The sequence below is a fragment of the Bubalus bubalis genome, chromosome 15, assembly GCF_019923935.1.
Source record: "Bubalus bubalis isolate 160015118507 breed Murrah chromosome 15, NDDB_SH_1, whole genome shotgun sequence".
Taxonomy (NCBI): domain Eukaryota; kingdom Metazoa; phylum Chordata; class Mammalia; order Artiodactyla; family Bovidae; genus Bubalus; species Bubalus bubalis.
The window spans coordinates 3,040,052-3,053,219 of record NC_059171.1 but is presented as its reverse complement, the minus strand read 5'-3'; the positions used below and the strand labels follow the sequence as shown (position 1 = coordinate 3,053,219).

Below are 13,168 nucleotides of genomic sequence, written 5' to 3'. Positions count from 1 at the left end.
TAAAAAAATACATGCAACATGGAGAATCTGTCTACAGATGCCCCCTCTCATACCCCTACTTCACTCAGCTCTGTAGAAAGAGATCATAACTTTATTTGACAATCCCAAGAGAAAACGGGATTTTCCTAATAGAAAATGCATATAATTCAAATGAAATTTAAGTGTGCATCTTAGTAACTGTAAGATATTCTTTAGTCTCTCAAAGCACAATAAGGGTTATTATGAAAAAAAAAAAAGCCTCAGAGAAATAAATAAACTAGCTTGGAGAAGTAAATATATATTCATGCAATTCCCTGCATGTGTTTTGTGCTGTTCTTCCAGGAAGAATATTAAATTCTAATATATAGTCCGTCCTCAGGAAACTGATAATTTCAATGGAAAAGAGAGTCACAAATATAAAACTGCTATGTATAATGTACATCATTTTCAAATGTTTAAATTGATTTCTTATTTTAAAATTTATTTTAATTTACTTTTATTAAAGTATTATTGATTTATAAATATTACATTAGTTTCAATGTACAACAAAGTGATTCAATATTTTATAGATTATATTCCACTTAAGTTATTAGAAATAATGGCTATACTTTCCTGTGCCATAATATATAGCCTACATAGTTTTTATCTCTTAATTCTAAACCCCTCTCTTGCCCGTCCCCTCTGGTATCCACTAATTTGTTCTCTATATTTGCAAGTCTGCTTCTTTTTTGAATACAATGCTGATTTTTGGAAAATAGCATCTGAGTATATCTCTAGGAACTACAGAAACTCGGTCCAAGGCTGTTTCTGGGAAGAAGTTCTCGTTGCCTTGCAGTCATGTTGGGTCTATCTTTCGAATATCAACTGCATGCCTGGCCAAAAGGAAGAAGATCCATAGATTTCTTTTACAGCAAACACATTGCCAGAAAACACATTAGGCTGCTATTTTTTACATACGTATAAGAGAGAGAAGTCAAAATTGTTGTGTGTGCTCATACCAAAACCTCCAAGCAGTTTGGCCACCACAGTTTTGGAATCACATAAATCACATAACCATTGCTATTTCATTAAAGATTGAGAGATTTTAATGTTAATAAGTTTAAAGCATCATAAAAACCATACTATGAATTTTCCCTGCTTAGCTCAAATAGATTCTCCTGTATAAGGAAGAAATTGGCCAGCCTTTGTTCCTAGTTCCTGGGAGGAAGCCTTGGAATTTCCTTTCTTATTCATCGCAGTTTATGCCACCAAGGGAACTCATTATGGGTCCCTAGAAAATAGGTTATGGCAACAGAATGACTCAAGCTGGGGGCTGGTCATACCAGGAAGGCCAACCATGTGATTAATTGTTGGGGCTTTTAGCCACGAGACATCAGCTTGATTTACAGGGAGAGAAGAGAGGAAATGGAGATCAAATTCAACTGTGGTCAGTGATTCAGCTAAGCATCTCTACATAATCAATGTCCAATAAACTCTAAACATCGAACCTTGAGTGAGCCTTCCTGTTTGGCTATTCTGTGCATATTGTCATATAACAATATGACATGATGGTTATATACCCTGACTCCACAGAGAGAAGACAGTGGAAACCTTTATGTTTGGAACCCTCCTAGAACCTGACCTATGCACCCCTTCTTTTGACTGGTTCTGATTTGTATTCTTTTGCTATAATAAAGCTATAAAGGAAAAAGTGACAGTGTTAGTTGGTCCGTAGTGTCTGACTCTTTGTGACCCCATGGACGGTAGCCCACCAGGCTTCTGGGTCCATGGAATTCTCCAGGCAAGAATACTGGAGTGGGTCATTCCCTTCTCCAGGGGATCTTCCCAACCCTGAGACTGATCCTGAGTCACCTGCATTACAGGCATATTATTTACCATCTGAGCCATAATAAAGCTATAATTATTAGCATAGTCCTTTTCTAGGTTGCATAAGTTGACCTAGTGAATTACCAAACCCAAGTGGATAGTAGATATACCCCGACTTGAAGCCAGTTAGCTAGAAGTGAAGATGGCCCTGGGAACACACAAATTATTGTCTTGTATATGAAGTTAAAGCAGTCCTTTTGCAGAGACAGTGCCCTTAATTCGCAAAGCTTGCCCTGATTTTGGGTAGCTGATATCAAAAGCATTGCCAGTATTTTTTTTTAAGTTTATAAAAGACACCACTTTGCCAACTATAAATTTTACAATTGCTACTGTTTTTTTGAACTTACATCATACGAAAAGAATATTATTAATGTAGAATCAGCTGGTATTTTTAGTAAATGAGTATTTCTTGATTTCTTCTTTTTAGCTTATACAAGGTATCTAAGACAAATAAATTACAGTAAATGATGGTCAGAGCTATGGTTATTCCAACGGTCATGTGCAGATCTGAGAGTTGGACCATGGAGAAGGCTGAGTGCCAAATAATCGATGCCTTTGAACTGTGGTGCTGGAAAGGACTCTTGAGAGTCCCCTGGACAGCAAAGAGATCAAACCAATCAATCCTGAAGGAAATCAACCCTGAATATTCACTGGAAGGACTGATGCTGAGGCTGAAGTGCCAATATTAGGGCCACCTGATGCGAGGAGCTGAGTCATTGGAAAAGATCCTGATGCTGGGAAAGATTGAGGCCAGGAAGAGAAGTGGGCAACAGAGGATGAAATGGTTGGATTGCATCACCAACTCAGTGGACATGGGTTTGAGCAAACTACAGGAGATAGTGAAAGACAGGGAAGCCTGGTGTGCTGCAGTCCATGGGGTGGCAAAGAGTCAGACAAGACTGAACAAAAACAGCAACATTAAGTTTTAACTGAAAGGCAAGCATCATGCATCCTAAGACAGAGGGAACATATTATTATTACATCAGATCAGATCAGATCAGTCGCTCAGTCGAGTCCGACTCTTTGCGACCCCATGAATCGCATCACACCAGGCCTCCCTGTCCAACACCAACACCCGGAGTTCACTCAGACTCACGTCCATCGAGTCAGTGATGCCATCCAGCCATCTCATCCTCCAGCGACACTTTTCCTCCTGCCCCCAATTCCTCCTAGCATCAGAGTCTTTTCCAATGAGTCAAATCTTCGCATGAGGTGGCCAAAGTACTGGAGTTTCAGCTTTCGCATCATTCCCTCCAAAGAAATCCCAGGGCTGATCTCCTTCAGAATGGACTGGTTGGATCTCCTTGCAGTCCAAGGGACTCTCAAGAGTCTTCTCCAACACCACAGTTAAAAAGCATCAATTCTTTGGCGCTCAGCCTTCTTCACAGTCCAACTCTCACATCCATACATGACCACAGGAAAAACCATAGCCTTGACTAGATGAACCTTTGTTGACAAAGTAATGTCTCTGCTTTTGAATATGTTATCTAGGTTGGTCATAACTTTCCTTCCAAGGAGTAAGTGTCTTTTAATTTCATGGCTGCAGTCACCATCTTCAGTGATTTTGGAGCCCAGAAAAATAAAGTCTTTCACTGTTTCCACTGTTTCCCCATCTATTTCCCATGAAGTGGTGGGACCAGGTGCCATGATCTTCATTTTCTGAATGTTGAGCTTTAAGCCAACTTTTTCACTCTCCACTTTCACTTTCATCAAGAGGCTTTTGAGTTCCTCTTCGCTTTCTGCCATAAGAGTGGTGTCATCTGCATATCTGAGCTTATTGATATCTCTCCCGGCAATCTTGATTCCAGCTTGTGTTTCTTCCAGTCCAGCGTTTCTCATGATGTACTCTGCATATAAGTTAAATATACAGGGTGACGATATACAGCCTTGTCGAACTCCTTTTTCTATTTGGAACCAGTCTGCTGTTCCATGTCCAGTTCCAACTGTTGCTTCCTGACCTGCATACAGATTTCTCAAGAGGCAGATCAGGTGGTCTGGTATTCCCATCTCTTTCAGAATTTTTCACAGTTTATTGTGATCCACACAGTCAAAGGCTTTGGCATAGTCAATAGAGCAGAAATAGATGATTTTCTGGAACTCTCTTGCTTTTTCCATGATCCAGTGGATGTTGGCAATTTGATCTCTGGTTCCTTTGCCTTTTCTAAAACCAGCTTGCACATCAGGAAGTTCACGGTTCACATATTGCTGAAGCCTGGCTTGGAGAATTTTGAGCATTACTTTACTAGCGTGTGAGATGAGTGCAATTGTGCGGTAGTTTGAGCATTCTTTGGCTTTGCCTTTCTTTGGGATTGGAATGAAAACTGACCTTTTCCAGTCCTGTGGCCACTGCTGACTTTTCCAAACTTGCAGGCATATTGAGTGCAGCACTTTCAGAGCATCATCTTTCAGGATTTGGAATAGCTCCACTGGAATTCCATCACCTCCACTAGCTTTGTTCGTAGTGATACTTTCTAAGGCCCACTTGACTTCACATTCCAGGATGTCTGGCTCTAGGTCAGTGATCACACCATCCTGATTATCTAGGTCGTGAAGATCTTTTTTGTACAGTTCTTCTGTGTGTTCTTGCCATCTCTTCTTAATTTCTTCTGCTTCTGTTAGGTCCATACCATTTCTGTCCTTTATCGAGCTCATCTTTGCATGAAATGTTCCTTTGGTATCTCTGATTTTCTTGAAGAGATCCCTAGTCTTTCCCATTCTGTTGTTTTCCTCTATTTCTTTGCATTGATCGCTGAAGAAGGCTTTCTTATCTCTTCTTGCTATTTTTTGGAACTCTGCATTCAGATGCTTATATCTTTCCTTTTCTCCTTTGCTTTTTGCTTCTCTTCTTTTCACAGCTATTTGTAAGGCCTCCCCAGACAGCCATTTTGCTTTTTTGCATTTCTTTTCCATGGGGATGGTCTTGATCCCTGTCTCCTGTACAATGTCACGAACCTCACTCCATAGTTCATCAGGCACTCTATCTATCAGATCTATGCCCTTAAATCTATTTCTCACTTCCACTGTATAATTATAAGGGATTTGATTTAGGTCATACCTGAATGGTCTAGTGGTTTTCCCTACTTTCTTCAATTTAAGGCTCAATTTGGCAATAAGGAGTTCATGGTCTGAGCCACAGTCAGCTCCTGGTCTTGTTTTTGCTGACTGTATAGAGCTTCTCCATCTTTGGCTGCAAAGAATATAATCAATCTGATTTCGGTGTTGACCATCTGGTGATGTCCATGTATAAAGTCTTCTCTTGTGTTATTGGAAGAGGGTGTTTGGTATGACCAGTGCATTTTCTTCCAAAACTCTATTAGTCTTTGCCCTGCTTCATTCCGTATTCCAAGGCCAAATTTGCCTGTTACTCCAGGTGTTTCTTGACTTCCTACTTTTGCATTCCAGTCCCCTATAATGAAAAGGACATCTTTTTTGGGTGTTATTTCGAAAAGGTCTTGTAGGTCTTCATAGAACCGTTCAACTTCAGCTTCTTCAGCATTACTTTTTGGGGCATAGACTTGAATTATTTTGATATTGAATGGTTTGCCTTGGAAACAAACAGAGATCATTCTGTCGTTTTTGAGATTGCATCCAAGTACTGCATTACGGACTTTTTTGTTGACCATGATGGCCACTCCATTTCTTCTGAAGGATTCCTGCCCGGAGTAGTAGATATAATGGTCATCTGAGTTAAATTCACCCATTCCAGTCCATTTAAGTTCTCTGATTCCTAGAATGTCGACATTCACTCTTGCCATCTCTTGTTTGACCACTTCCAATTTGCCTTGACTCATGGACCTGACATTCCAGGTTCCTATGCAATATTGCTCTTTACAGCATCGGACCTTGCTTCTATCACCAGTCACATCCACAGCTGGGTATTCTTTTTGCTTTGGCTCCATCCCTTCATTCTCTCTGGAGTTATTTCTCCACTGATCTCCAGTAGTATATTGGGCACCTACTGACCTGGGGAGTTTCTCTTTCAGTATCCTATCATTTTGCCTTTTCATACTGTTCATGGGGTTCTCAAGGCAAGAATACTGAAGTGGTTTGCCATTCCCTTCTCCAGTGGACCACATTCTGTCAAATCTCTCCACCATGACCTGCCCGTCTTGGGTTGCCCCAAGGGCATGGCTTAGTTTCATTGAGTTAGACAAGGCTGTGGTCCTAGTGTGATTAGATTGACTAGTTTTCTGTGAGTACGGTTTCAGTGTGTTTGCCCTCTGATGCCCTCTTGCAACACCTACCATCTTACTTGGGTTTCTCTTACCTTGGGCGTGGGCTGTGAAATTGCCATTATCCTGGACTTGACTCTGGGGAGTTTATTAGATCCCATCCACAGACAACTCAAAGAAGTGACCTTGTTTTTCTTCTCTTCAGTGATCCTCACTTTCTGCCTTAGGACCACCATAATAATAATAATAATAATAACATATTATTACATAGCTCTGCTTAAACCAAAGAAACAAAATAACAGAGACTCCAATATTAGCTCACCTCGGATAATTCTGAGAAAAGTGGACCACCCATATCTTCTTTGACTCAGACCACCACTTCTTAATCAGGGAATCTAGAAAACAGTCCCAAGTCTAATTAAAAGCAGAGAATCAATGCACGCATTTAACAACTGCCTCTCCACTACTGAACCCAAAGGCTCGAGTTAAGTTCAGTAAGGTAACTGACTTGTGTTTCAGCTGTGATTCTCAACATTAAAACAGTGTTGAATACAACTACAACCAGCAATCATGCTTTCTCCTTCCGTCCACCTTCATGCTCCAGTGGTCAGAATGCTTTGACCATCTACAAATTGATAGATGCTTTCTTGGACTGCTGTTATTTTCTGATGATGAAAAGTGCTTCCCTGGCGGAAAATAGAATTAAACAAACTACACAAGCAATGTAAAGGCATAAAATTCAAATGCTCTATGGAAATAATGCAGATCAATTCAATCTAACTTTTTTCTATAAATGTTATGAAATTTAAAACTGCTGAGGAAAAAGTAATTGGAACACTAAGAACTTAGACTGTGCATAATTTGAACTCTTTTTAAAAAGCATTGAGTGAAAGTTCAAGAAATGAGTAATTTAAAATATGCATTAAAAACAATGCAAAAGAGTAAAATGGCATTAGGTCCAGCTGAGGTATAGAATTATTCAGAACATCCTGTGAAATCTTAGTCATCACTTTCAGATTAAATTTAGATTGGAAAAACTCTTTAAGAACAAGCTATATTTGGAGATGTAGTAATATTCACAAGGCCTGGGCAATGGCACCCCACTCCAGTACTCTTGCTTAGAAAATCCCATGGATGGAGGAGCCTGTTAGGCTGCAATCCATGGGGTCGCTAAGAGTCGGACATGACTGAGCGACTTCACTGTCACTTTTCACTTTCATGCATTGGAGAAGGAAATGGCAGCCTACTCCAGTGTTCTTGCCTGGAGAATCCCAGGGACGGGGGAGCCTGGTGGGCTGCCGTCTATGGGGTCGCACAGAGTCGGACTCGACTGAAGTGACTTAGCATAGCATACTATATCATTTATCATTTATGTTTTGGGGAGGTAAAAAGGTATTTTTATTACAAATAGAGGAAAAATTTCTAGTTTAAAAAACTAAACTTTTTTTTTTTAATCAGTAAAATAAGAAAAGAAAAACTTTGCAGAATTGATATGCCATTAGGTAACTTGAGAACTAGTGACGTATTGTCAATATACTTTATTACTTTAGCTAGAGGTTTCTGACATGTTAAAATAAAAGGTGAATATGAGATAATCGTTATGATTAAGAAGATGTATTTTGATTCTAGAAGACAAGAAAAATTTTACATATATCTCATGATCTACCTTTCAACTAACTCCTGGCACCCGTTTCATGTGTATCTTGATTTTCAGTAACAAAATTCCCTTAAATATGCCATGTTCTGTCAAGCTTCTGCCTTTGATCATGGAGTAGTCTCACCTATGTGAAGTTTGATACCTCCTTAGAACTTGATAAAAATTGTCTTATAGTCTGAACCTAAATGAATAAATCGTTGTGTCTGGGTCTTAGTATCATCAATGTAGCCTTGCCTACAGAGGCTCAAACTCCATCGTTGAGAACTTGAAAGCTAAAATACCTGGGAGACTGCTATGCAGCAGTATGCATGATTCAGAATTCAGAATAGAATGATTAAAAAAAATGTAAGCTTGGCAAGGTATTAGACCATATTTAAAGTCATCACAAAGAAACCACCATATTCATGATATTATTATGCCCATTAAATTTTGAGGCATCTCAGCTATACCAAGAAGAAAAGGGACTTGGATTCTGAGTCATTGAAACATTTATTCATCTTAGTTTGTAGTTTGTACAAGAGAACATAAAATTACTTTCAATAATGTGTTTTACTTGACTCTATGTTAATTGGGAAAATGGGCTGATGAAAGAATCATTTCAAAAGAAGTCAAGAAGCACAGATTTATATGTACTAAAGAAAAGCCAAAATGATGTTCAAATAGACATAAAACTGACTTTCTCTATGCAGGTAAAAGTCAGTTGAACATCAGTCAGAAATAATGTATTTGCATGTCCATAGATGAGAACTGTTTTTCATTGCCACAGGCTATCTGCATCATAAGGAAGTGTAAAATAGTCCACCGGCATAGAAAAGATAGAATCACCTATCAAGGGGTGTTGTGAACAATGCAGTTTTCTATTAAATATATTTAGTTGTTTTTTTTTTTTTTTAATTTCAATTTCAGTGAAGTGAATACTGTGATTTTTTTTTAAAATCAATGAAAGATTTTTTTTTTTATAGTTAAGGCTGAACTCATTAGGTTTGGCTTCATTATTTATATAGGTTAAGCCAGAATGTTTATTTACTAGATAAGTATTCCCAAAGTTTCTTTCTCAAGTTTTTATAAGGAAATGGATTGAGTTTATAAAAGTCTCCATTATTTGCTAATGTAATGCTAGGAAGTCATGTCCAAGAAAATCTCTTCATCAAACTTTGACCTGTGATACCTATGAATTTAGGAGAATTGCTTTCTTCTCAAGGGTCCTTAAATACTCTGTTTCCTTTCCCATTAGGAAGTGATCTCTATCACTTACAAAACTGGAATACCTCCAGCCAGGCCACTTTTTTTCTGAGAGAGATTTATAAGTATTGGCTCCATATAGCAGACTTAAGTTCCTTAAAGTAGCTTGTGATAACTGATTAAATAGTCATCATTCTGAAATATGTTATTACAGATAAGACCTTGGTTGTATTATAATTTTGTTGTTATATTCTGATAAAAAGAGGACAGATTTAATGAAACTATAGGGGGCTTCCCTGGTGGCTCCGATGGTAAAGAATCTGCCTGCAATGCAGGAGGCCTAGGTTCAATCTCTGGGTTGGGAGGATCCCTTGGAGAGGGGCATGGTGACTCATTCCAGTGTTCTTGCCTGGAGAATTCCATGAACAGAGGAGCCTGATGGGCTACAGTCCATTGATTTGCAAAGAGTGAAACATGACTATAGCTACTTAACACACACCCATCATGCAAGTAAATATCTTGCCATAGAAAGCAAAGAAATTCAAGATTGTTCCTCTTCTGGGAAACAGGAGGTCAGTTAGAATGTCATTTAAAGATTTTTGTTTCAAAGAAGTTCAGTTCAGTTGCTCAGTCTTGTCCGACTCTTTGTGACCCCATGAACCACAGCACGCCAGGCCTCCCTGTCCATCAGCAACTCCCAGAGTTCACCCAAACCCATGTCAATCGAGTCAATGATGCCATCCAACCGTCTCATCCTCTGGTGTCCCCTTCTCCTCCTGCTCTCAATCTTTCCCATCATCAGACTCACATATATAGAAAACAAATTAGCAGTTATTATCATGAGAAGTAGGGGTTCCCAGGTAGTGCTAGTGGTAAAGAAACCACCTGGCAATAAATGAGATATAAGAGACACAGGTTTGACCCCTGGATCAGGAAGATGCCCTGGAGGAGGACATGGCAACCCATTCCAGTATTCTTGTCTGGAGAATCCCATGGACAGAGGAGCCTGGCTGGCTACAGTCCATGGTGTCACAAAGAGTTGGACATAACTGAAGCAACTTAGCATGCATGTATAAGAAGAGATAAAGCAGGTTCATGACAAATAGATGGGGATGCAATGGAAACAGTGAGAGACTATTTTTTTGGACTCCAAAATCACTGCAGATGGTGACTGTAGCCACGAAATTAAAAGACACTTGCCCCTTGGAAGGAAAGTTATGACCAACCTAGACAGCATACTAAAAAGCAGAGACATTACTTTGTCAACAAAGGTCCGTCTAGTCAAGGCTATGGTTTTTCCACTGGTCATGTATGGATGTGAGAGTTGGAGTATAAAGAAAGCTGAGCACAGAAGAATTGATGCTTTTGAACTGTGGCATTGGAGAAGAGTCTTGAGAGTCCCTTGGACTGCAAGGAGATCCAACCAGTCCATCTTAAAAGAAATCAGTCCTGAGTGTTCATTGGAAGGACTGATGCTGAGGCTGAAACTCCAATACTTTGGCCACCTGATGTGAAGAACAGACTCACTGGAAAAGACCCTGATGCTGGGAAAGATTGAAGGCGGGAGGAGAAGGGGAGGACAGAGAATGAGATGGTTGGATGGCATCACCGACTCAATGGACATCAGTTTGAGTAAACTCTGGGAATTGGTGTTGGACAGGGAAGTCTGGCATGCTACAGTCCATGGGGTCGCAAAGAGTTGGACAGGACTGAGTGACTGAACTGAACTGATTCAATAAAAAAATAAACATTTAAAATATATTTTTTAATATTTAAAACAAGACTACTGAGGTGTTATGACTTCTCAAAACTTGAAAAGTGGTATCCATATATTTTTGGAAAATAGAACATTGCAGTAAGAACAACATTTCAAATGAGTAAATATTATTATGTCTTATTAGTTCTACCAATCATATGTAAGTAGCTGTGGTCCAGTTGCATCTTAGATTAATAATTGAATGAATTTGTCTCCTTCTGTAGTTAAAGAGTTCTGGGAAATCCTGAACCTGTCCGCTGTAACAGCTGAAAGCTTTCTAAGGGAAGCTGTCCGTAGCCTAGCCTGCGTCCAGTCTTCAGTGTGTTAATATCTTAAAGCAGCTACTGCAGTCCTTTCCCACAGGCCTCCCTTTCTGTGTTTAGGACACAAACCTAATCTGTAGCTGATTTCAGAATCTTTACGGAAACATGAGAATAAAATAAAACCTGTCTCAGCTGGGGCTTCCCTGGTGGCTCAGGAGTCGAGAGTCAGCCTGCCAGTGCCGGAGAGTGGGCTGATCCCTGGGTGGGGAAGACCCCCTGGAGGAGGAAATGGCAACCCACTCCAGTGTTCCTGCCCGGGAAATCCCATGGACAGAGGAGCCTGGAGGGCTACAGTTCATGGGGTTGCAAAGAGTCACACACAACTTAGTGACCAAAAAAAAACAAAAAACAAAAAAAACAATGATAATAACATTTCCGTTGATACAGATTTCACATGGATCTGATTTACTAGCAGTAATTCTTAAACATAAAATGTCTTCTGAGAGTCCATGAAAATACTCTTATGAAAAGAAAATGCGGTAACTTCTGTGCCTTGGTAAAGAAGATAATAAAGCCATTTCAAAAGACATTTTAAGAAATGATATCTCAAATTATAGTAACAGTCCAAGTAAATACCAAGAAAATGGTAAAAAAAATATAAGTGAAGAGATTCAGAGTACTGAAGGAGGTCTTAGGCATTTATGCTTTTATAGAACTCCTTAAGTCTGAGCACTTTTCCTAATTGAAAACCATTAGCAGAAAAAAATGCTCGATTCAGCTAAGACTGTGAATCAGCAAACATTTAAAATACCTGCAGTAATGACTGATGGTACTGTTCTATAGTTGCCTCTTACCTTCAGGCAAAGTCTCTTCAGACCTGAGAAATACAGAAACGTTTGACAAACTTTTGATATGAAGCATATCAGTATTTTCTCCAAGTTTAAAAGATACTATAAAAAGTGCGGGTATTGGCAAATCTCTAAGGACTTCGCATAGAAAACACAATTTTAAATTATTGATATTATTCAATAAAGTCAATATGAATATGATTTTCCCTTTATGGCTTTAGCTAGAGGAAAGTTAAGTATATCTTCTGATTAAATATCTCTTCCATTCCTGCTCACCAGTAGTAACATACCAAGTAAATCAACTTCTTTCTAACATCCCTCTATTTATAAGATGAAAGAGCACATCTTGGAGATATTTCCAGGTAACCACTGGTATTATATCTAAATCAGTTACTGGTATGAAAGCTACACCATAGATGTTGTTTTGTTTCATTTGTTCTATTGTCAGATCGGGATAGGATCTGTGGAAGTAGAAAAAACAAATTACTATATGAGACATGCATGTCCATGCATGCTCAGTCCCCTCTGACTCTTTTTGACTGCATGGACTCTAGCCCGCCAGGCTCTTCTGCCCATGGAATTTTCCAGGCAAGAATATTGGTGTAGGTTGCCATTTCCTGCTCCAAGATGAAGTATGGACCCTCTTCAAATAGAATCATGAATGCTTGAAAACATTACGTGGTTACATATTGCATCTAAATTACAATAAAATATTTGACAGTAAACATACAAGGTAACACGAAAACAAACTTAGCTGTTTTATAACAGAGATATGTTTGTTTCCCTCAGTAATAAAGGGGCGCTTGCTTGCGCCGCACATATGCTAAAATTGGAACAACACAGAGCAGATTAGTATGGCCCCACACAAGGAAGACACACAAATTAGTGACGCGATCCATATTTTACCAAATCACGTTGTTGTGTGGCAGAAACTAACACAACATTGTAAAGCAATTATCCTCCAATTAAAAAGTAAAAATAAAAAAAGGGGATAAGGTGAATATAAAGAACAAAAAATTACAGTGGCAAAACAGAATATGGCAGACTACACATAAAAAGGGTATTCCTTCATATTGAAAAAGTAATAAGAAAATAAATCACCCATTAAAATTGACTGAACTTTGCTAAGATTTTAACATATTTCAGAGCTTTTTAGACTCAGATATTGTAAGCTAGTAAATAAATTTCAACTTTTGTCCTTTATTATGCTCCAGTACTCTTACTTGGAAAATCCCATGGATGGAGGAACCTGGTAGGCTGCAGTCCATGGGGTCGTGAAGAGTCAGACACCACTGAGCGACTTCACTTTCACTTTTCACTTTCCTGCATTGGAGAAGGAAACAGCAACCCACTCCAGTGTTCTTGCCTGGAGAATCCCAGGGACAGGGGAGCCTGGTGGGCTGCCGTCTATGGGGTCGCACAGAGTTGGACACGACTGAAGCGAC

General features: G+C 39.2%; 1 non-coding gene across 1 annotated transcript; it reads left to right on the top strand.

The window, feature by feature from the left end:
* The first annotated feature begins 12,520 nt into the window (after nucleotides 1-12,520).
* On the top strand, nucleotides 12,521-12,628 carry LOC112579265. Its single transcript, XR_003103764.3, has one exon. It is a non-coding gene; the product is annotated as a U6 spliceosomal RNA (small nuclear RNA).
* Nucleotides 12,629-13,168: the final 540 nt, after the last annotated feature.